Source organism: Cydia splendana, chromosome 20 (genome assembly GCF_910591565.1).
Source record: "Cydia splendana chromosome 20, ilCydSple1.2, whole genome shotgun sequence".
Taxonomy (NCBI): Eukaryota; Metazoa; Arthropoda; class Insecta; order Lepidoptera; family Tortricidae; genus Cydia; species Cydia splendana.
Genome location: NC_085979.1, coordinates 3,026,099 through 3,047,402, shown reverse-complemented (window position 1 = coordinate 3,047,402; position 21,304 = coordinate 3,026,099). Strand labels below are relative to the sequence as shown.

At 36.3% G+C, this 21,304-nt stretch overlaps 1 protein-coding gene across 1 annotated transcript in view; it reads right to left on the bottom strand.

Annotated features, from left to right (window-relative positions):
* Positions 1-21,304, bottom strand: part of LOC134800771 (phospholipase A1-like) — a 619,586-nt gene that overhangs the window by 88,029 nt on the left and 510,253 nt on the right. The window lies entirely within an intron of this gene.

Genomic DNA, 21,304 nt, shown 5'->3' with positions numbered 1-21,304 from the left:
GATAAGAATAAAAGTACTCTCAGTTTAGGTAAATTCGCGGCCCAAATGATCTCGGTTGGCGCCGGTCCAAGCTCGAATGCCGGACCGTCTAGTCACCGTGCGACTGTTAAATCTACTGTTATAGTTTTACTGTGATCAGGGTTATTATCAATGTCATGTGTTGATTAAAAAAATCTGTAAAATTATTATATCAATGTTCTGAGCGAACAAAAACTCATTTATTATATAAGTGTTATAAAATGAATATAAAACTAACATTAACTACAATTAAGATAACTATAGCTAAAAAATTAAAAATACCTATCAAAATTTTGCGCTCTTGGTAGGGTGCCCATCACTCAGGCAGCGTTCCCGCGCTGGATTGCTATGGCCAATATTTGCGTGAGAAAGCTGCCTGCGCGTGGGTCACATGAGGCCTCCCTTAGGTGTTTGCTGAGCGTCTTGTGGAGCCCCCGAGCCCCCCTAACCCCCTACCCCAGGGACCTAGTGTCTCGACAATGTTCTTGTAAAGTCCAAGTATTGTTTAGGCGTAAACTACAGAATACATACACTCGAAAGTGGTAATGGTGGGTATATATTTTATAATTTTCGTGGAGTGTGTTACTAATTTCTAATAAGTACTGTAAGTAGGGTTTAAAAATATCATATTTTTTGTTCTACATGGGGGCATAGATGTTGTTTAACTCCTCATGCTAACGTTGACACCCGAGCAAGCGAACGATCCCAAAATCGAACCATGAGCAGCGAGTATTTCGAAAATCGGAATCTTGAACGTTGCGAGGGTTTCAAGGCACGACTGTTAAACAAACTTTGCTACCGAATAAAATTAATTCCAAATGAACGCTATTAAATATTTATTATGATGAAACAGCTCATAATTTGACTTTGCTACTCTTGTAAACAAAATGCAACCATCTCGTCACTGTTTGACAAAAAAGAAAGCCTTTATGAGCTTACTTACTTACTTACTTGGTTGGCGCGGTGACCCAAAATTAGTCTTAGCCTCCAACACAAGAGCATATTAAGGTGGTAGAATTCACTTTGAGCTATAACACTAGCGGCTTAAGATGCATTATAGCGGCCAAAACGGCTACTGTGGATCTTAAAGCTATACATGGACCTCTTAAAGACCTTGATGTCACCAGAGCCTGTAAGCTTAGAATATGTAGCTATTCTACAGCCGTTCTATGTCTTTAGGTGATAAAATAAGTGCTAAGTGTCGCTTAATTGTTTGTTGGGACGCCACTTTGATCGGTCCAGAGCGGTATCACGCCAGCTTTCGCCGACGCCGAGCTCACGGAGATCTGAGCCCGGCCTGATGTTGCTTCATTAGCTAGTGTGGTGAAAATATTCTTCTTGTTATAGTTACCTATACTACTTAATACAGTGGCTAAATATTTTGAACTTTAAACTTGCGTTATGTCTGTTAGGTATTATTAAGGATATTCAACAATCAAGAAATACAATACGGGATCGGGGAAAATAAAACTAACACGGGTCCGACTCACGCTTGACTGATTCGTACTATTTGCTTTTATGCCAATAACACCAACTTTTAAGTTTAGGTAAAGGTTTATACTCTGTATCTTTAGGTATTTAAATAAAAGTAAACAAATAATTTGTAAATTTTCGGGTAGTTATATTTATTGGTTAACCAACCAAATACAATACCGCCTGGATCTGTCACTGAACGACCTGACTTTAACCAACATTATTTGATCGTATAATGTTTTCATCTACCCTCAACTGGCCTAAAGATACAGACATTACATTCAAATACAATCATCACAACACAGTTCTATTTAGTTTCCCAGAATCGCGACTGACATTGGCATTCCATACAACTCGCGACGAATCTGCATTTCTGTCACAGTTGAAATTAGGTTAATTTGCTAAAACGGTCGCCGATGTTTTCGCAAATTTAAGCGTTTCAAAATAAACAAAATTTAAAAGCTAATTTAAAACGTTTCCATTTTGGGCTCTGTCGTATATTTCTGATAGATAAATAGTCTAATGTTTCATTAACACTGCCTTTAACCTCACTTGTAACTAGAGTCAGGCTAAGCTAACTCTGCACCGTGTGATAACACACAGTGTGGAAGGAACGTCATAAACTTCTATGAAATTATGACGTTTAAACTAACAAGTTGATTTTGATATGCTTCTAATAGCTGTAGGTATGAAAACCCCCATGTTTTCAGAAAAAATGATATCATTTACTTATTTTCGAAAAACCATCAACTTTTGAGTTATTTAGACTCAGATAGAATCACGAGTACTATTGAATGAGACAAAGAAAAAAAGTGTCCCCAATTTTTCATACAAATTTTGGGTGTCAGTTTTGTAACGGTCCATTCAAAATGTATGTGAAAATGCGTTACAAAACTGACATTTTTTTTGGGACACATTTTACAAATTTTGGGTGTCAGTTTTGTAACGGTTCATACAAAATGTATGTGAAAATGCGTTACAAAACTGATATTATTTTTGGGACACATTTTCTTATTGAATCGATAGTCCTCATGATTCTGAGTAGATAAACCCAAAAGTAGATGGATTTTCGAAAAAAAGTAAATGGTACATTTTTAAGTGAAAATGCTCATATACATTATACAATAATATGGTACCATGGAGCTGACCTGATGATGGAGACAGACGATGGACAGTGGAACTCTTCGGTGGCTGCTAGACCCCACGATATTGGTTCCTACGATTTTCACAATAAATTTTATTGATATACTTAACGACTCGGAATCTAAAGCATTGGACTCGTAATGTGTTCATAAAAATATTTTTTGTCTGAAACTTATTTTATTTAAGTATTTATTTTATTTATTTATCCTTTATTGCACAAACGAAAACCTTACAGTACAAAAGGCGGACTTAATGACATAAGGCATTCTCTACCAGTCAATCTTTAGGCAAAGCAGAGAGATTGTGGGCTGTACTTTAACAATAACAACAAATATACGTCATATTGGAAATAACAAACCATACATACATACATATAAATATACATACATACTTATATTACATATAATATTATATAGGTACATAAATAAAGATAAAACATATAGAGCTTGTACATACATTATGAATCTTTCATTCTGCTAGCAAAGAAAGCACGTAAAGATTTTAGTATCTGGGATACAAAAACAGAGTAAAAAGTGTCAATTTAGCGTGCTCTAATTCACACAGTTCCACGGTCACAAGTTATTTTAGAAGGCGTGCGTGTGCGCCGCGTCGCGGTCGCGTTGGTACTGAGAAACTTTGTCAAAAATGCGATACTTATAATATTTTAAACTTTCGCGTTTTGAACACATATTAACTCACATTTATGGACGGGTCTAACGCGAATTTTATTCAATTACCTTGATTTACCGACGTTTCGACACAGGTTTCACTGGTCGTGGTCGCGGCTGACCAAGAATCAAGAATCAAGGTAATTGAATAAAATTCGCGTTAGACCCGTCTATAAATGTGAGTTAAATGCGATACTTGATAATATAGGCTGATTGTGGCATTGTGGTTTGGGTGATCATATTTTTGACCGACAGTTTTGAGTGTCTCTTGCGTTACCGTAAAAGTATAAAACTTTGCCCATTAACATAACTTTGCCCACCACGTCACAGTCTAGTAAAAGCGAAATAATATAAAAGTAGTTATAGATACACAGGCCTATTCGGATTTCGAGATAATCACAAGATCTTGAGACGACTTAGAGATCAACTAGATCTACATTAGATATCGACTAGATGTGACTTGGATATCTAAGTCATAAATTGTCGAAATCGTTCAAGAGGACCTCCAGAATCGCGGAAACGTCAAATTTGACATATCTATCTTACAAATATCTTTAAATTATCCGTATCGTAACTTGTTGAAGTCTAGTAGAAATCTAATTCATTTTCCGAATCGAGCCGACACTTTCTGAAAAAGTGTATCTGTAAAGTTATGTTAAAGGGCAAAGTTTTATACTTTTACAGTACTCAATATGTCTACAAAGTTGCCCAGAAATCGAGCTTCTAATATAAGACTTACAAATTATTAGGTTTAACAGTTGGGGCCTTGAATGTTTTAGCATACGCCATAAAACAGAAAGTTTTTTTTTAGCGGTATAATTTTACAAGGAAAATTTTCTGTCGGTCAAAAAGTTGGTACGCCCTTTTAAAATATTTTTTATCAAGCAGCGAGCGCTACTACATTTTATTTATTTAAAGGATTTAAAGTAAGATGATTCCGCACGGCCTGATTTGATCGGCCAATTTAATCAAATTGGCGAAAATTGTCCCCGTCTGGACAGGCCTTTATTTTTAATGAATTGCAACATTGATAACGGCGATTGCTGGTGACATTAATCAAGGTCGTATCAAAATGATAAGAAAACCAAATCAATTTGTCAATAGAGAATAGGCCTCTAAAATAGTCTATTTTCGCAATGACACGTATTAGTTTTGCGATGGAAATGGACTGTTTGGGTATACGCCTTGGTTTTTTCTAGATTTACTTATATTTGTGGCCCGATTCGAACTTTAAGATACGTCAAATATTACGTATTTCTAACAAAAACGTCACTTCAACACTGAAATATCTAATCCATATCGTATCTAGGCGTAATATTTGACGTATCTTAAAGTTCGAATCGTGCCGTATTCCTTTTGTAGGGCGGCAGCGACAATCTCCAACCAAACTATAATATTTTTCAAACTCGATGGGTTTATGTTTTTCCACTTCTAAATATTTTCCATTCTCCATGATGACACAATGAAAAACTAGGTTTATACTTAGGCATTCCTTTTTTTTTTAATTTCATTACAATTTTTTTTAAAGCGAAACCTATAAACTGAGAATATATTATTATTATGCTAAAGCGATCGACATCAAAATCAAAGTGTTTTGTTAAGATTTACGAGTACTTAGTGGAAACCGTTTTCTCCCGCAATGGAGCTTCTTAGAAAAAGTACCGTTATTTCGTTAGGAACGCAAATCTATTCTTCCCTTTAAAGAGTTTAAAGTAAAGTCGACTTTTTTTATCTGGAATGAGTAAGTGATTTTGCTCCCGTCGCATCCGCTTTGCCTGAAGGGTAATTTGGGCGACGGCGTCATAAATATGCTGTAAGGAGCATCCGCGGTATGCGTCCTGTGGAACCGCGCAACTTGAGTAACCTTTTAAAAATTTTCATTTTACTGAATATGGTAGACGCGCTGGTGGCCTAGCTGTAAAGGGGCCCACTGATTAACAGTCCACCGGACGGTATCGGCCTGTCAGTTGTTCAGAACTGTCAAAATTTTGTTCTAACTGACAGGCCGATACCGTCCGGCGGACTGTTAATCAGTGGGCCCCGAGCGTGCGGCTTTCAATCCGGAGGTCGCGGGTTCGAACCCCGGCTTCGTACCAATGAATTTTTCAGAACTTATGTACGATATACTTAATATTTACCAGTCACTTTTCGGTGAAGGAAAACATCGTGAGGAAACCGGACTAATCCTAATAAGGCCTAGTTTCCCCTCTGGGTTGGAAGGTCAGGTGGCAGTCGCTTTCGTAAAAATAACCGCGCCTATGCCAATTCTTGGGATTAGTTGTCAAGCGGACCTCAGGCTCCCATGAGCCGTGGCAAATGATTATTGGTAGATGATTTTATGATACCTGGCTAGAATCGCATGTTAGTCATGTTACTTCATTTGATATTCATCTGCGATTGTGAGAGGCGGCATTCGGATAAAAATAACAACTAAAGTTCATACAATTACTGCTAATCTCTAGTGTTGGTAAGAACTCGAGTCCACTCATCTCGTTTTTACGAGACTCGGCGCTTAAAAAACTTCGGAGTCTTTTAAGTCCCGAGTCGAGTCCTTTGTTGAGTCTTTTTTAAGAGCAACTCAAAAGGACTCGAGTCTCCGAATAAAGACTACGTCAACAATTTTAAAGGTATTTCCTAAATAACAGTAAAGAATTAGGCGTTATAGTATGATTTGTGTACCTAGTTACGACGAAGACAATGCGTTTTGTTTTTTTTGTAATAAATCAGGAGTTCTCTGAAAAGGACTCAAGTCTCTAAATGACTCGGGTCTCTAACAAGTTGAAAAGAACTCGAGTTATATTATATATTATAAGAGTCTCAAATACTGAGTCGAGTCTTGAAGCAGAGGACTCAAAGGAATCGAGTCTTCCAACACCAACACTACTAATCTCAAGTAGCAAGTAGCAAATGTATGACTCCGAATAAACCCTGATCAATGTGTGAATAGGCCCCAATGTGAAGGCCAAACACACTTTTCCCGCAGCCACACTTACCCGTATTAACCTTACTTAATATGGACCTGAATTTCTAATCAAAGTACTATTAGATCGAATAAATTGGATTATTGAACAGTCACCTTCACATGACTGTGAAGGTGACTGTTCAATAATCCAATTTATTCAAGTTTTCAAGGTGACCCTTGAAAACAGACAAGTATTAAAATAAAATAGGTAAACATTCAGACAGACTCTTTTTTTAATTTCTAAACTCCGAAATTGGATCTTTAATTCATTTCGCAATAACGGGCAATCAATAAGATTAAGAAAGTGTCAGAGATTAGTAACTTACAAAGACAGTTAAAATAGAAAATGACTGGTTATCTAAGCAAATATTCAAAAATAAGTTAAAAATAACAAAGTCGCCTTAGTCGCCATCTAGCGGCGAAAACAATCAAACTTAAAACCCCCTCGCACGGGGGGGCTAAAAAGCATCTCTGATAAGATCGGATCAGCGCCGTCCACCGAGCCGGTAAATTCGATTTACCTGACAATGCTTTTAAAGCTAAAAGTAATAGCCCAGTCAACGAGGACGCCGATGGTTATGAAATTGAAATTGAAAATATTTATTTCAGATTAGCATCCAATCCATATTTGTTAGTATAACTTAGGAACTAATGTTAATTTTTTCTCAGGCCTTTCTGCAATGACATCCAGAATGCTGTCGGTACTGCTCCTAAGCCGACCCATCATCGAGACGATATATTCTCTTTCGCATAACCGCATGGAAATCGTCTGTATGGGCCTCGGCGAACATGCGCGATGCGCTACACCATGTGGGCAGCCCCATCAACGCGCAGGGCATTTAAGGCTTTTAAGGGTAAAAACGGGACCCTATAACACTTTAAACTCTCGCGTTTTGTACGCATATTTAATTACACAAACGGGTCTACCGCGATATAATTTCATTATTTTTACCTTTAATTCCGACGTTTCAGCTGAGTTGCACCAGCTGTGGTCACGGAAAGACTGACGTCCCAACAAATGTCAACGGAGATATTAATAAAACACCACTAAACTACCCGAAATTAGTTTATAAAAATGTTCGGGGTAGACAAAGAAATTGCAGCTACCCGTTAAAGTTTACCGTGTGTGTGTGTGTCGTGCCGTGGACAATAAACATTAAACTTTAACGGGTAGCTGCAATTTCTTTGTCTACCCCGAACATTTTTATAAACTAATTTCGGGTAGTTTAGTGGTGTTTTATTAATATCTCCGTTGACATTTGTTGGGACGTCAGTCTTTCCGTGACCACAGCTGGTGCAACTCAGCTGAATCGTCGGAATTAAAGGTAAAAATAATGAAATTATATCGCGGTAGACCCGTTTGTGTAATTAAATAACGGGACCCTATTACTAAGACTCCGCTGTCCGTCGGTCCGTCCGTCCGTCCGTCTGTCACCAGGCTGTATTTCATGAACCGTGATAGCTAGGCAGTTTAAATTTTCACAGATGATGTATTTCTGTTGCCGCTATAACAACAAATACTAAAAAGTACGGAACCCTCGGTGGGCGAGTCCGACTCGCACTTGTCCGGTTTTTTTCGTATACTTCACCCACAGGCTGCTCGAGTTATGACACGTTTCCGGATATAATCTGAACCCCTAGTGTAAATGTCATTCGATAGCGTGACGAAGTTCGCGTTTGCGTTATGTCTATTTTTGTATGGGATTTTGAACAGCGCGCCAAGCGGGACGTTTTGGAAACTCAAAATCCCATACAAAATGACACTTAACGCAAACGCGTACGTCACGCACAACACGCTATCGAATGAAATTTACACTAGGGGTACTGTACAGTCGCCATCAGATATATCGGAGCGGCCAAGGTGTTCACAATATCTGAACACGCGCTCTAACGCCCTGAGAATAGAGGCGTGTTCCGATATTTGTGAGCACCTTGGCCGCTCCGATATATCTGATGGCGACTGTACAGTTTCGTTTTGTCAAAAACAAAATACATAACATTTTTATGGGTGATACTTCTGGCGCAGGTTCGGGCTCGGCTTACTGAAGTTATACGAGTACACACTTGTATTTTTTTGGGTGATACTTCTGAAGCACTACCACCAGTTTTAACATTGACATATTCACTCACGTTTAAGTAACTTACTTTCTATGCATCTCGCTCGTACTCGCATATTAGTGCAAGCGAGATGTATAGAAAGTAATTTACGTAGACGCGAGTTAATCTGTCAATGTCAAAACTGGTGGTAGCCGTACTGGCGCAGGTTCGGGCTCGGCTTACTGAAGTTATACGAGTACACACTTGTATTTTTTTGGGTGATACTTCTGGCGCAGGTTCGGGCTCGGCTTACTGAAGTTATACGAGTACACACTTGTATTTTTATGGGTGATACTTCTGGCGCAGGTTCGGGCTCGGCTTACTGAAGTTATACGACTACACACTTGTATTTTTATGGGTGATACTTCTGGCGCAGGTTCGGGCTCGGCTTACTGAAGTTATACGAGTACACACTTGTATTTTTATGGGTGATACTTCTGGCGCAGGTTCGGGCTCGGCTTACTGAAGTTATACGAGTACACACTTGTATTTTTTTTGTATTTGGTTTTTTCGTGAAGTTTTGTGCAGGCGGCGGTGGAAGTGCATTGACCACCTTATGATGAATTCCATTCCTAATGTGTCTATGCAGTTTTGCAGCTTGCTGTACACACTAACCTTGGCTTGTACTTAATTTTTATAAGTGAGAACCTGTAATTGGCTCTGTAAATCTTTTGTAGCTTTTAGAAATGTTTATAGCTGTTGGTTTTCCATTATATGTAATAAAAAATAAATAAAATAAATATAAAGGTGAATAAACGTAATTCAAATTAATACCGATATCAATAAGGTAGTGCAATTATAGGTACACTAAGAGCTAAAATCACTTAAGTCCGATTTGTGAAAAAGGGTGTGATATTTATGAGAATGTATGAGAATTGTAATAATACGTTTCTTTATATCTTTTATTCATCATTCGTTTTAGGTTAGGATACAATATTATTATAAAATTATTAGGGCATTTCTATTTAAAGTTCTACCATATTTTTTGTATTAGAATTAGGAATTATATTTATACTCAGAATTCAAAATCACGAGCTTTTTCCATTTTTACTGAGAAAAAACGTGTCTCCAAAATTTTTAGTCCGTTTGGTTACGGTTTTCAATACAGACCTACAATATGCTATGACCGTAACAAAACGGACAAAAAAAATTGTATTAAATTTTGGGGACACTTCTTTTCTTGTATAAGAATCGGAAGAGCACGTGATCCTGAGTGGAAATAATATAAAAATTCCAAAATCTAAAATGCCCATTGGGGGTACAGCTTAAAATAGAAATGCCCATTGTGTATTATTTATTGATTAGCCTGTTGTGTCCCACTGCTGGGCAAAGGCCTCCCTCTCTTTCTTCCCCGTATCACATTTCGCACGCTTATAAAATTAATATATATCTAAACTAAAACATATATAATTATTGTTAATGTGTGGATCTGCTGATGAAGACTTGTAGTGAGTGATTTTAAATTATTTAATGTATTTGTTTCTTTTTAGGGCTCCGTACCCAATGGGTAAAAGCGGGACCCTATTACTAAGACTCCACTGTCCGTCTGTCTGTCTGTCCGTTTATCTGTCACTATATATGCTGTATCTCATGAACCGTGATAGTTAGACAGTTGAAATTTTCACAGGTTATGTATTTCTGTTGCCGTGAATGTATTTCTATAACAACAAATACTAAAAAGTACGGAACCCTCGGTGGGCGAGTCAAACTCGCACTGGTCCGGTTTTTTGTTCAAAGTCAGATTTTGACGTGATAACGTCTTATAAATCGATGAACACCGGTAGCATGCACGAAAACGTGTCACGCTGCGGACAGATCTCCATGGTAATGTTGTGGACGGATCTCCATGGTAACGTTACGTAATTTAATGGTAATGTTTTCTTATGACGTTATCAACTTACCACGCAAAATTATCGTCCGTAAACCGACTTTACAGACAACCATATTTTTTACTCAGAATTTCTTCTCACTGATTAGGGTAAGTATGAGTTTATCCTTCACCAGAGATTGTATCACCTGAAGCGCTGTCGTCCAGTGCTGGTTTATCAATATTTTATCAGTTGCCTGCTCCAAAAAACTTGATGGGTATTATTTTTTAGAGTTCCGCACCCAAAAGTGCAAAAGGGATTACAAAATCCCACAACCCGCCTGATAGACCGGTAGTGGGACCAGATTTTTGCCCTACAAGTTTTGATAATTATAAAGATGGAAAAGTGATGCTTATATATACACGGTGGCTAAAAAATAAGTGCTTTCCCGTTGCCAGGGAGGTTTTGAGACTATACTGAGCTGTGTAATGATTCTATTTTTAATATACGATATGGATCGGATCTGTCAGTGTCAAAACTGACGTTTTTGTTTGAAGAAACACTGACAGCTACATCTAATTTTTGACGTATATTAAAATTAGAATCAGGTCGATAGTTTACTTGAATGTTCATGTCGAATTTCATGTTATTTCAGAATATAGATAAGATAAGATAAGATAAGATAAGATAAGATAAGATAAGATAAGATAAGATACGATACGATAAGATAAGATAAGATAAGATAAGATAAGATAAGATAAGATAAGGTAGTATTTTATTGTCAAATTTTAATTATCGTTTTAAAATAAGAGCGTAACTCCGATTGTATGGGAGCGGCTTTTTGGCGGGTTCACGTGACTCTTAGACCAAGGACCAAGGTGTAACTAAAATAAGTAGCTTAAGAAGAAAGGGGTCGGCCACTTCTCCATACAAACGTAGACCCCATTTTCCTCTCTGGATATTGACATTATGGGAAATATTTTAATTTGATATATTAACCATAGCTATGCCACAGATTATATAATAGTTCTTACGAACAGATACTTAACTCTCAAAGAAAACGCAAATACCTACCGGTTTGATACCTACACAAAAATACAATGGAGTGACCTTCAGCGCGCCGTTCCCCCACCGCGCGTACCGGCAATACCTAAAGATACAGAGTATAGTCTTATAGGCATTCTAACCCCGACTAATTATAATTACTATCCAAATAATAAATGAGCAGCCAACATGGCCGCCCATTACAGTTGAATTATTTCTTCATTAAACACTTAATTACACGGCCCGATTCGAACTTTAAAATACGTCAATTTATAGATCTAGAAACGATATGGATCGGATCTATCAGTGTTTCTTCAAACAGAAATGTCACTTCTGAGACTGACAGATCCGATCCATATCGTATATTAAAATTAGAATCATTATATTATTAAATTATTATTATTTATCTTATCAAAAATAATCATGACCAAATATATTACATATAAAAATATATTACATTTTATTATTTTATAAAGTTTATTATGTCTTAAAGTTTATTTATCTAAATAATAACAAATCTGTTTACAATATTAATAACAAACTTAGAATAAAAAGTAACCTAAAATTAAAACTACCTACAAAACTAAAACTAATACCTAAAAAAAATATAGAACTACCTACAAAACTAAAACTAAACCTAAAAAAAAAAAAACCTAAAAATCTATATCTAGAGAGGGCCCCTGGGGCATAGTGCCAAGAATGCTGGCAGCATTTCCTCGCTGGATCGCAACGCTTATGCGTTGAGCGAGGAAGCTGCCAGCTCTTTTGTCCCCTCTTTTATCAAAAATAATATGATTATGGATTAGATGTGTCAGTGTCAAAAGTGACGTTTTTGTTTGAAGAAGCGTCACATTTGACACTGACATATATAATCCATATCGTTTCTAGATCTATTAATGGACGTATCTCAAAGTTCGAATCGGGCAGCTTTATCACAAAGCTGTTTGGGATTAACTCTAATTAACGACTCGTTAAGGTGTTTAGATATTTTGGATGGTTAATTTTCATAATCGATTTAAAACATACCTATGTAGTACAGCCGCCGTCAAATATATCGGAGCGGTCAAGGCGCTCACAAATATCTGAAAACGCCTCTACGTTCAGAGGCCGTGAGTGCGTGTTCGGATATTTTTGAGCACCTCGGCCGTTCCGATATATCTGACGGCGACTGTACCTATTTCAAGAGGGAAGAATTTGCGATCCTAACGAAATAATGGTACTTTTTCTATGAACGGTACTTTCGGGAGAAAACGTTTTCCATTAAATATTAACAAATCACTTTGATTTTGATGTCGATCGCTTCAACATAATATATTCTTGGTTTGTAGGTTACGCTTTAAAAAAATGTTTTTTTTTGTATTGCAAATTTGTCAATAACATGGAGATTGGAAAATATTTAGAAGTGGAAAATCATTTTCTTTTTCTATGGACGAGTACGTGCTATACTTCCCTCTTAAGGTGCAGTGGGTTCAGCCAGCAGGGTTTTAGAAAAATCGTAGCGCTTTTTAGATCGTTACAATGTTGTCTAAAAATATGAATATTTACTTACTTAGCAATCTAGGCCTGTGGGCAGGCCTCTCTCTCTCTATTAACATTAATGTCCGAAATGTGAATGTCGTTATAAAGAACTCTTTGGTTTTTGTTTAATTACATTTAAACACAATTATAAGTGCATACAAACTTAATATACATAACTAGGAAAAAAAACATAATTAAATAACTAACCTACAAAACTTAAAAACTAAATCTAAAAATAAATAAAACTAAACTTAAAATAAATAATTACAAAATATCCCCCTGCGGAATGGTGCCGTAGATACTGGCAGCATTTACTCGCTGTTTTTATTAAATATCTATGTTATTATTACGTAATAATTACTCTTCCACAGATAAGACATTTTTTTAACTTTTTATTAACTTGCCATGTAACTATAGACGGGCAAGCAAATCTTGTCAGTAGAAAAAGGCGCGAAATTCAAATTTTCTATGAGACGATATCCCTTCGCGCGTACATTTTTCAAACTTGCCGCCTTTTTCTACTGACAAGTTCTGCTTGACCAAGTATAAATGTATGTATTGCAAGTTAAATTTGACCTATTTCCCGGTTTCGTATTTAAGCTGAAAATTTGCATAGGTACATCATAGGTACATGTGTAAGTCGGGTCGGGTGACAATGCAATATTTATGGTACTATCGAGGGCATCGAGTTGATCTGATGATGGAGACAGGAGGTGGCCATAGGAACTCTGTGATGAAACAACGCAACCTAATTGTGTTTCGGGGTTTTAGAATTGTCTCGATGGCTATTGCTATTAGTTGCCTGTGGAAAGAAAAGTACAGTCAGCGATAAAATGTAATTTATTTTTATTTTAAATTAAAATAGTTTATCTTCACGCTGTCCGTAATTGAAGAATTGTAGATAATAGTAGTTTATGTGACTGCTACATAATGAAAGGCATTAAAATACGAGTGTGGGTTTATGAAACGAATGAAATGAGTTTCATAATAGTATCACACGAGTGTTTTAATGCCTAATTATGTACAGTTACATACACTGCTTTATCTACACACATATTATAAACTTTCTATGATATATTCACTAACCTCATATTACAACCGACATTGGGACACTTTCCTCTCTGGCGGAATTCGCGGATATGAGATGGCGTCTCCGAAATATCTTTATCGCACATTTTACTCGAAACTTTTGTTTAGTTACTTTAAAAACAACAAAACAAATTATTTTTTACTACAAACTAATTAAAAGATAAACTGTACGTCAAATGGCGGCAAATGAAAACTTTTTTCACGCATGTCACGCATCCGTAGTTTTTTTTTAAATTCAGAGACAAACTAGAGTCGGGGTCGATTACCATATCGTCCGATACCAACTTACAAGCGAGATTTGTCAATATTGTATGCAATTGACATTTGATTTCGAATAAAACGTCATCTCGACTGATATTAGAATAGGGGTCAAAATCAAATTGCTTTTTTTTTCAGAGATGTTCGAAATTTGAATTTCATTACCAAATCGATTTTGATATAGTAATGAAGCTATTACCACATTTTCACAGATAAGAAATTAGCTGTAACAAAACAGTTTATCATAATGTGGGCCATTATTTACGGATTTTGAAGGCATCATAGAGAGTTTATGATATGTGTGTAGATAAAACATTTTATCACGTGAATAAATCCATAATACGCCTGCTGGAAAGAAATAAAATCTTTATTAACTAATACTGTTTTATAACCTAAGTTTTATGTTAGGTATCCTATTATCTAACTCGAATTGAACCTGAGTTCAGTTGGTTCCAGGTTATGAGCTATCAATTGTTTTACTGCTGAACCGATTTTATAGTTAAAATAGTTGTGATAGAATTGTACTAAAATAAAGAATTTATTACTCTTCAGCCGCACTGCTGCCTGCATTTTATTCTCTAGCGTCCAATAGCCCTAATACTAGTACAAATAAAATAGGGAATATTACGCGAAACTCTGCGTAGGGGGAAACCACTATCCATCACAATCTGGGGGTCTACCGCGACAAGAAAATCGAAATTTCGTTATCTAACCTCTCTATCACTCTTGAATATTCGAGCGATAAAGAGGCAGATACCTAAATTTCGATTTTCGCGTGTCCCGGTAAGCCCTTGTTAACAAACCGCCTTGATGCATCAATGTCATATTTTTATGTCTGTGAAAACTTGTCAAAAACAGTTTAAGGCACAGTATGTATAAGTTACTCTATGGTGTACTAGCTAGCTTAGTGCTGCACTCTGGCGGCAGAACATTGCAGTAATACCCCCTATTACCTCCAACGAAATTGGAATTATTATTAAGTGGAATACAGGGGGCGTTTTTGAATATCGAGCGCTCGATTTCGTGTGGCTCCAATATATCTCCACTACTAGGCATTTAGATATAATTTAATATTCATTCCAAAATCCCCAACGTTCCCGGGAATGTTCCCAGCACCCAGACAGGCGTACAACGTGCTTGTGCTAACGATTCGGCAATTAGGCGCTAATTAGATGCTCGCCATTTTGGTACAATTAGCGTTTAGACCACAGATTACATTGGAATAGATGAAGCAAGTACACTCTTCCATATAACTGCGACAGAGAGACATTAGCGTTTCGTTCGCTACGACGCAAACGATTGGCATCTTGGTTAGGCCCCCAGATGCCTATGAAAAGGCTTTCTATTCTATTGTATGTATTTAAATTATAAATCTCATACTCATACTCATACTCATAATCTTTATTGCATATCACATTGTAATAACATAGAATTGTGTACAGCATGACACCCTGTAGGGCACAGCAAACAGTTTAATCAAGAGGAGATCGAGTTTTTTGTACAAAATCTCTCTCAATTGCTTAAAGCTTAGCTTGAAGAAATCCCATAAAGGGATAAATTCGCCTTTGTATAGATTTATTGTATTGTGTAGTAAACTGCAGAGTTGACTGCTCCTCCCATGCATAGAAATTTGTTTACAGAGGGGGTCAGTTATCTCTGCACTTTACTATTTTCTCTGCATAGTAAAGTCACGGACTTTAATTGTTGAGCCATTTAGGGTTCAAGCTAATATAAATATAATATATACTTTTTGTATATATTATATTATAATATATACAAAAAGTTAAAGGTACATAAATAATCATACAAAAGTAACTTAAATATATCTAAATATTAAAATATTTTAATCTAAAAGACCTCCGCGGGTTGCACCGGGTGCAAAGGTGCCCATGATACTTGCCGCGTTACCACGTTGGATAGCGATGGCCAGCCTTTGCACCAGGTACGAACCCGCGCGAGCATCAGAGGCTTTCTGATTCTACCTCCCACCTCCCTTATAAAAGCTATGGCGTCAGACCCCCAACACCCCGTTACCTCGAAGGCGAGTGGCACAAAATAATAATTCGCCTCTTTTAGTCGAAAACGTCACCAATGAATCAGAGATCGGACAGATTGGCGTCATTGCTCGCAATAATGTGGACATGACTCCAAATTTGATTAAATAATTAATCATTTAATTATTTTAATATTTTTTTCCTGAGATTTAATTTTGTTCCCTATAGTCAATAAATAGGACTTAAATATATTTTTGATATAAAAAAATGAGTATACCTACAGAAAATTTGGAAAACGTACTGATTATTTTCTTCAATAAATTTACATTATAAGAAATCTTTGTGTTATTTATTGATTAGGAATCAAAATTAAGCCTCAGGTAAGAAATTAATTAAATGATTAATTATTTAATCAATTTTGGAGTCATGTCCACATTATTGCGAGTAATGACGCAAATTTGTCCACATCACATCACATCACATCATCAGGCTATAGTAGTCCACTGCTGGACATAGCCCTCCCCTAAAGAGCGCCATAGCGCCCTGTCCTCAGCTTGCCGCATCCAGCATCTGCCTGCAGTCTTTCGCAGATCGTCATCCCACGTCCTGGTCGGAGGGCGTCCTACACTACGTTTACCAAGTCGCGGTCTCCACTCAAGAACACAAAATTCAAATTTGTCCGATCTCTGCCAATGATTCAACAGTCCGTGACTGTTCGAGTAATAATTTGATTTGCGGTGTCTAACGGATGCATCATTCAGGGGTAGTTTAGTTAGATAGTGTTTTACTACTTAACTGCCAATCCAGCTTTAGGGGCTGTCCATAAATTACGTCATCGATTTTTGACGATTTTTGACCCCCCCCCCTATAAACATCCAAAAATCATGCTTCAAATGACCCCATTTCCTTCTACTTCATGCTACCGTCATCCGATGTCCAGACCCCCCCCCCCCCCCTAATTTGAAATGACGTAATTTATGAATAGCCCCTTAGTGAGTATGTGTAAGCGTTGGTTTTAGAGCAGTTTGCACTTAGGCCTTGTGCACAAATCACGCGAGGTTCGATGGGGGTGGGGGGGTCACGAAAAAATCACGATAGATCACGTTGAGTGAGGGGGGGTATAAGGAAACCTCACGTGTATTTTTCTACAGTGAACGAAACTATCAAAAAAACACCTACCACATGAGTAGATACTTTTTCTCGGTTTCGTTAAACATAAATCTTCACTCTGCACTTCAAAATAGCGAGTCTTTTTAACGAAAATAGAAAAATGAAAACAAGATTTTCTACAATACAATTTTTCTTAAAATGAGGTCGAATGAAAAATTTCAAAAAAATACACGTGAGGTTGTGTGGGGGGAGGGGGGGTAGCGAAAAACCTCACCAAATATCATCAGGGGGGAGGGGGGGTCAAAAAGTAGCCGAAAACACCTCGCGTGATTTGTGCATAACCCCTTATTGGAATGTCAGTTTAACTTAAACTAAATTAACACTTTGAATGGTTAAAATATAACACGAAAAAGAGCTAGAGAGTTTCAAGGGTTACGCACATTACTCGATTTTTAACAATGTATTTTTTTTTATGTGGAACGTGAATGATTTCATTAAAATCGTCTTTAAATTACTCGTAGGGGTCGGATCGGAAAAATTAAGTAATTAAGTCCGACTCACGCTTGACTGCACATTTCTAATAGGTTTCCTGTCATATATAGGTATAGAACTATTTAGTGTATTTTTTATAAAGGGGAAAATGGTATTCAGAATAGAAATTCCCAATTTCTATTCTTAGTTAACCTAAAAAAAGGTAGGGCCGTTTATGCCACAAAAAACGTAAAGGAGATCGTCGATTTTGGGCCCAGAGTAAACCATCACGTATATGGTACAGACTATTACAGTAATTAATTATATACGCATTTTATTACTGAAAAAGATATAATATTGGGTAAAGATGAAACGGGAATTAGAAATATATAATTAAAAGGCATTATATTATTCATTTCCGTAAATCAATGTATTACATATTAACAAAAGTCTTGCCGTCGTCAACATCTTTATTAGCATTGACATAACGCTCAAAGTCACACAAACCGTGAGGTTTTTTCACTAAGGAGTTATAAAATCTCATTGCATTAAACTATAAGGTCGGTAGCCATAAGTCATAGTTGACATAAGTGCGTTTCGATACTATTCAAAATATCAGTAGTGTCATTCATTATTTATTGAATATATACCTACTTTAAAATTCTAAATCGACTGTAAAAATGCCTAAAATAAGTAGTTAAGAAATATAGTAATTCGACTTTTTATTTAGTTACATAGTTTGGAGATTTAAACGAGTTCAGAATACGACGATATGCTACTTTTATTTAACGAAACGCAACCATTTTTTTTAATCTGTCAAATATTTTCAAGTAACGCCAACCTTAAATAAACCTTACTTCATTGAAAGAAGATTTAAAATGAATCTGTTCCCTCTCCGTAGAAGTAACAATGAACTTCCGAATAAGATCAAAATATAACTTTTTATTGAACGCGGATACGATTTCAGTTTCATTTACATGTCAGACTTTGTCTATTTTCTTTTAAAAAGTCAAAACACTTTTACAGAATAGTGTGAGTAGTATACGCTTTTGTATATAAAAGTTTTTCTTGTCATGTTCAAGTTTTTATTGCAGTGTTTCTCAAAATTCCCGTTATATTTCGTGATTCTGTTTTTATCATCATAATCTAGCAATTATAACGATTAACTTCCTATATATATTACATGTATACGTTCAATTTGCGAGTGGGCCCAAACGCCTAAGAAAATCGACGATCTCCTTTCGACACTCTCAGGAAATCAAAATTTATAGAGTACTTCCCGTTTACCTAGAACTATGAAATTTGGCAAGTAATATAAGTAGTCCTAAACTGTACAGGAGAAAATCTCAAAACCATAAACATGTAAATAATAAAATAATTTAAATTTGTACGGAACCTTTGGTGGGCGAGTGCGACTGGCACTTGTCCGGGTCTTTTGGTGTAATGAAGATTTCTTAAATGAAGACATAAATATATGTAGAATAACACATATCAACAAAAACCCCCCTAGGAAAACGCTGTCATGAAAAACCTTTTTCACAGCACCCAAGTTACAACTGGCAACAAAGTAAAAGGTCACATGAAAAAAAACTTGTAAAACTCTCACTACAACTTTAACAACAAGTAAAGTGTCCCACTTTCCTTGCTCCTACAGAGTACTACTGAGCTTTTCAACTTTTTCTTAAAGTTTTTTGTCAAGCTTTTTCCGTTGGGACGTTTCCAGTTTGGACGCTTCAGGCGAAAAATGGCGCGAGATGTAAAAGCTACGGTCTCTGTAAGCCCTATGGTCAGAGAAAAATAATAAAACTTATTAGTGTTAAACTAAAATACCAATCGTCATCAAATAAAGGATTTAATACAATAGAACAGACATAACTTGGAAAACTCCATTACTGATTTGGTCAAAATGTGTTTTTTGAAAAACAAATTATAGCCAGCATTCAATGAATGTAGTATGATACCTTTGGGTATGGTGCTTTATGCACACTAGTGTCCCATACCCTCCCCCTGACGCAACCCCCCGTTTTAGCATGAAATATGTCCCGGTTGACAGCTTTTTTTATTTTTTGGGGAAAGTATACAATATAAGAAAAAAGTGTCAATGAAAGAAATAATCCCTATTAAATTCTTAACAAAAAAGGTTATATATTATTCATTTTTTTGATATGACGCACCATATTCACGTTATGGCTAGATGCGCTAGGGTTAGAGATGGGTCGCGGGTATTTACCCAATTTACCCACCCAGGTAAATACCCGGTAAATACCCATCTACCCGGTATTTACCCGTATCTACCCAAATGGACGGGTAGATTCATTTCTTGTTGCACATGTCGATTTCTGTTAAAGTGGAGATATAAACCGAGTTAATGGTTGTAATTCTTGTGTGTCATTTAAAATGAAATGGTTTAGTGAAACTTGCAGTTGTAACGAAGGAATTTTTAGTACAATTTTGATAAATATTAAAAAAGACCGTCATAAGAGTATTTTTTTTAGATTTAAATATTAAATTAAATATTAAATATTATAGGACATTTTTTTTACACAGATTTGAGTAAATTATCGTACTTATACGTTGATAATATACATTCCAACTTCGGTCAGCGGGGCGTGTCATTGGGGGGAGGGGGGTAAAAGTGAACTTTTTCATATTTCTTGGAATCTGTCATTAATACCAAAAAGTGTTGTATGTACAAACTAAAGTAGACATAATTTTATACAAAAAAGGTTATATACATTTTTGTCCTAAAACTAGCTGTATTTGACTTATGAGCTTCCCAAGTTGTGATACTGCACAATTTTTTTTTATTATCTTTCATAAGTAGTCCTTATTTTCATCTTTCTTGTGTATATTAAAAGCTTTTTAAAACATTTCCGGAAGCCAGGGAATGATTTTACATGATTTTCATAATTGTACTGATATGTTAAAATCGAACTTCACCTCATAGTAACCTTTTCGTAATTAGTTTGAACATACATTTTATGTAACATTATAAAAAAATACTTAAATTAATCATATTTATACTCACATACCATTAAACACATCAAATTTAGAAGAAAAACGAAAATACCCGGGTATTTACCCGGGTAGTTACCCATCTCTAGCTAGGGTAGGTGCGAGCGAGACGTGAAGAAATAAATTACGTCAGTGTTGACACGGGTCTCGTGGTACGGGTCCGGGAGTCAAACGATCCACTTAATTTGAAAGGAGTACTTCATTTTATTGCAAAAAGTATCTTACTTTTGATACAAAACGAATATCTCCAAGTGATATCCGTGTTTGATGCATACATACATACATACAGAATAGAGCTAACGCCAATTCAGTCGCGTACGCGTATATATTAGGGCTAGGGTCTGTCCACAATTACGGCCCGCACCAGGAAGTAAGTGTATGCTAAAACACTGTTAACAGTTATACTTATTTCACAGTACTTGAATATGTAGTGACTGATTCCTGACGGTAACAATCTACACCTACAAAATCCTCCGTCGCGTCTGTCTGTTTGTGTGTTTGTTTGTATGTTCGCGATAAACTCAAAAACTTCTGAACGGATTTTTATGCGGAGTGTCTCTAGACTTAACGAGTGCAAATCTGCCATTAAGAAAATTTTCCAAGACCGAATCTGCTCTAAAAATTTAATAAGATTTG